This window comes from Heterocephalus glaber, unplaced genomic scaffold (genome assembly GCF_053883595.1).
Source record: "Heterocephalus glaber isolate CG9 unplaced genomic scaffold, H.glaber_assembly_v1.0 deba00001593, whole genome shotgun sequence".
NCBI lineage: Eukaryota > Metazoa > Chordata > Mammalia > Rodentia > Bathyergidae > Heterocephalus > Heterocephalus glaber.
This window is the reverse complement of record NW_028258368.1, coordinates 793558-798468: the sequence shown is the minus strand read 5'-3', so window position 1 is coordinate 798468 and position 4911 is coordinate 793558. Positions and strand designations below refer to the sequence as shown.

Sequence of the window (4911 nt, the reverse complement as noted above, 5' to 3'; positions counted from 1 at the left end):
TTATTTTCAGTTGTCTACTTTACTTTATTACTAGCTTGACCTTGCTTTCAAAGAGTTATTAAAATTTATTGATGTATCTTTTATTGAAAAACACTGTGCATACTAAAAGCCCACAAGTTGTAAAAAGCTGCACGGCATGGTGCAGGTTTACGAATTGAACACACCCTTGTCACCACCAGATGGAGAGCAGACCTTTGGCAGCTCTCCAGAGTCTCCTTTCATGCCTCTTTCCAGTTTTCCTGGAACGTGATACTGCAATGGGCTTGAATGTAGTCACCCATAACACTGACCTCATCGACATAATGGTGAGTGAAAAGAGCCACACAAACAGGAGTGCATGCTACATCATTCCACTTACATAAGGCTCACAAACAGACAAGTCAAATGAGTAACTTCTTATATTCTAGTAATTACTTTTGGTAATCTGAATTTGAAGCAAAATCTCTGCTATTTCCTAGAACTAGACTCCTAGTCTTTTGAGATACAAAAGTTTTAAATTTTACGTAGCAAAATCTACTGATTTTTCTCCTTCTGCTATTTATGCTGTTTTCTTTCAGAAAAGTTCAGGTAGCTGTATGTCTATTGTGTCTTCTTGGCTTATTATAAAATTTTTCTGAAGCTCTGAAGTTTTTTTCATAATACTACTATAAGTCACTGTAGTATTTATTGTGCATTTATTATTATGAATGGACTCTTATTTTTCATTATGTTTCCTAACGTGTTATTGCTAGTATATAGGACAATTATTGATTTTTAAATATATTTGTTTCATTTCCAGCAGCCCAGTTGAATTATTTTATGTTGGTTCTAATAATTTTAATTTGATTTTCTAAGTAAACAAAAAATACTAATAAAGACAACACTATTTATTCTTCTGATGACATGTCCCCTTGTATCTTATATCCAATTACATTGACTAGACTGATGAAAACACTAGTAGAGGTCTTTCTTCCCTTTTTAATGAGAATATAAATAGTACTGCTATAATTTCCTAGACATGAATCTATATTTAACTAGTTATCAGCTTCTTTCCGGCAGTCTTTATATGTAACGACTTTCCCATATTTGTATGTTGAATCATGGCCAGATGGAAAACATTTTCTTTTTTTAGAGGGACAAATGATTGGCATGTTTTATGAGCTATATATATCTGAAATGAGTTTCTATTGTTTTACATAGAAACATACAGAAGCATCAAAATCTTATGCTAGTATAATATTCTTGAGGCTTCATATTTTCCTTTCAAAATTCTATTATTCTTCTATTTTTCTAGAATGCAGAAATTCAGAGAAGCATGCCTAATTTTAAATAATTTGTGTGTGACAAACAGCCTTTCCACATTTAGCCATTTTAGTCATTGGCAGGATATTGTTAAGGTTTGAAAGTCCTCTCCAAAATGCATTGGAAATTTAATTGACACTGTGCTAGAATTGGGAAATGTGGTCTTTAAGAGGACCCCACCTAGTGCCTTTGTTGTGGGCCTGGTTTAGTTATCATGGGAGTGGCTTTTGTTGCAAAAGCTCTCTTTTTCTTTTTCTTTTTTTTTTAGAGTAGGAAAAATTTATTGAGAGAAAGAAAGCTACTGTCTAAGAGAGGCAGAAGGAGGACTGGAAAGCGGGTTACCTGGTCACCCAACTTCTCAAAGGTGTTTTATGGGACAAAGCCATGAAGTGAGGCAGGTTCAAGGTGGGACAAAACTGTAGTCAACTAGTAATCTTTTTCCTATGCATGTTCTTTTGTTTCTGTCTTCTCTTTATGCACATTCTCTCACCATGTGATGCCCTCCACCAAGTTATGACACAGCCAGGAAGCCTTCACCAGAAGATGGTCTTTGATCTTGTACTTCCCAGCCTCCAGAACTGTGAGAAATACATTTCTTTCCTTTATAAAATACTCAGTCTGTGATATGCTGTAATAGCAATAGAAAATGGAGTAAGATTAGTATTTCCCCACCTGTTTCTAATTTCATTATTTTTTATATTGTACCTCTAAAACGGGGTCATTAGATTTTGTCTGGATTATAGTAAATTCTTTCATTCTCTGTGTTAAAAATGATTTTAATTATATCTGACTTTCTTGTGTGTTTTATTGTCTCATATTCCTCAGAAACAACTATAAAGCTAAGATGCAATTTTGATTCTGTGCAACTTTATCTTTTATTTTTTTGATTGTATTTTCACTCCCTACTGTTTTTTCTTTGTCCTTTTCTTCTTCAAATCTAGAGAAGTTTTGAAACTTATTGAACATCACTAATTCAGTTTTCTGTAGATTGATCTTTCTATTTACTGTCAATTTGAATATGAACACTATAAGTCCCTCATCAATTTCCTTCATAATAATTCTAATTCTTGTATAACGATTTGACTGTCTTCTGTACAGCTAAGTTCTCAAGCAGAACAAATTAAAGTTTGTGTCTTCTTGGGAGGACTAAGCCAGGACTGGAAAGGCAAGTCCAGTAAGAAAAACCACATACCTGGTTCTTAGGATTGTTTGAGTTCAAATTCACTGAACTGGGCAAATAAAACAAAGTTCACTCATCCGGAAGACACTGGAATTGGTATCCCTATCTTGGAAAATCCCTGGTAACCACAGGATCCATAATTGTCCCTCAACACTGAAGTGGAATGCAGTGAATGCCATCACTGTCTGGTGCCATACAGTGGCCATATAGAGCATAGGTTTAGTTTGTGCAGTCTGATCTCTTAGCAACTGCATTTTATGTGATTACATTTGAGGGATTTTACTGTATTACTACTCAGCATTAGCTTTATTGAAATCTCTGTTTTGCTCACCCTTCTCCATTTTCATCAAGATTTGTTCCCAATGCCTGAAAGCCATGTCCTTTTGCATCTCATCATTTTCTTAGGATCCTCTGGACTAGAAGAGTCCATACAAGCCATAACAGCCTGTGAATTGAAGGCACAGGGCTCTTGATTGCTCAGTGTTTCACCCCCACTTACCCAACCCATATTCTTTGAGGTCTATTTATCCAAGACACATTAAATCATCATTAACTCCTCTCCATGACTCTCACTTAATGAACTGCTTCTAGAAGTAGCTGAAAAATATAGAACTGTGGTTGTCACTGTATAGAAAGGAGGCCTCAATAAAATGCAGGTGGCATGTACAGTCCATATATATATATGTGTGTGTATATATATATATATGTGTGTGTGTATATATATATATATATATCTTTCTGTTGATAACTTTTGATCACAATTAAAGTATTTGTCCAGGAATCATAATAGTTTCATAAAGATAAGTAAGTGCCAGAATATTCCACATTTAAATTATATCTCTGTCCACAAATACCTATGTTGTCAGTAGTGCTAGGTAAGAGGCATTTTCTTTTTGGGAATCTGACTTTAAAAGGTCAGTTGCTTTTGCAATTTGAAGGACATAATCATATCTCCTACTTTGTATGGACACTGGTGCAGCCTCAACCAATGCCGGTTCTCCAGGATCTCTAGAATGTTTCTGTTCTCTTTGTGAAGCTCAATTTCTCTCCTTTCACCCGGCCTCATGAGAGGTATGATTGATCTGACACTTGTGAATGAGTCAGCACCATAAATCCTAAACTTGTGGGCATTTTCTCAAGTCCATCTGCTAAAGCATACACATATTTTTAAAAAGATGCCAATGGGTCATAGTCAACATTTACCACCAACCTACTCTGCTAAGTGCTGGTTAAGCCTTCATTATGCTAATTTTCACATCTACACTGAGCGGTTTTAATATTAGTCCCATTTGACATATTAGGAAACAGAATTAGAGAACAGGTAACTTATCCAAGATTATACAACTCATAGGTGGCTCAATCATGACTCAAATCCAGGCCTGACTGACATTAAAGTTTGTGGTCTCATTTGTGTCCTGAATTTGTGTCCTTTTCAGCCTTGTTTGATCTTTAGGGTTGGGGCTAATTTGCAGGAGAAAATATCTAGTTTCTATGTTAGAATAAATTACTTAAAATTACACAGTTGGAATGACATTCCTAAGACTCATTTGTAATTATACTGGTTGAGACATAGTAAAATATGAACTTTCATGTTCAAAGAAAATAAAATACCTTTGTTATGAGCATGCACTATCTACCTGTATAGTAAGAGAGATATTTTCTTCAATTACCTTAAATTTTATAACTTTTCTCTTCTTTTTTAGGTGCCAATAAACTAATTTTTTTAAAAAAATTGGAGACACCAAGGAGAAAATAACAGAGAATTTGATCCAGGATTGTTGCTGCTATTTGAATATTTCAATATTCTGATGCCCCAGAATTCATATACTGAAATCCTACCCCTCAGAGTGATGGCATTAGTAGGAGGGACTTTTTGAGTTGGGTAGGTCATGAGGGTGGATCCCTCATGGATAGGATTCATGACTTTATAAAAGAGGTACAATAGAGACTCCTTGTCCTTTCTACCATGCGAGGACACAGCAAGTTATCATCCATGAACTAGGAAGAAGGTCCTCACCAGCACCAAATTTGCCTTGATCTTGGAGTTTCTAGCCTCCAGAATTGTGAGAAATAAAGATCTGTTGTTCATAAGCTACCCAGTTTATGATATTCTATTGTGTAAGCTGGAATGAACTAAGATAGTTATGAACATTACATGCTGTTTTGTTAAATGGAGTTCAATCATACATTTTCTTACATTTTCCTGGGTTTGGAGTTGCTGAGGGGTTGAAACTGACCCAAACCATTCTTTCTCACTAGTAACAAATGATGTATTTGTCAGTCTTTGAAATCAGAGAAGAGAGAGAAGAATAGTTAATATGTACAGTTTCATATGATACTCTTTTTAACTAAGAAAACATGTCTATCTCACAAAATTAGCTTATATATATTCAAAATCTTACAAACATATATTGTTACTTATTTAAAAGGTTTTTTTTTTACTTTTAAAG

General features: G+C 34.8%; 1 long non-coding RNA gene across 1 annotated transcript; it reads left to right on the top strand.

Moving 5' to 3' along the window:
* Positions 1–238: 238 nt before the first annotated feature.
* LOC147823320 (uncharacterized) lies at positions 239–4549 on the top strand. The gene is made up of 3 exons (XR_015444084.1): positions 239–305; positions 1793–1861; positions 4165–4549. It is a non-coding gene; the product is annotated as an uncharacterized LOC147823320 (long non-coding RNA).
* The last annotated feature ends 362 nt before the right edge of the window (positions 4550–4911 follow it).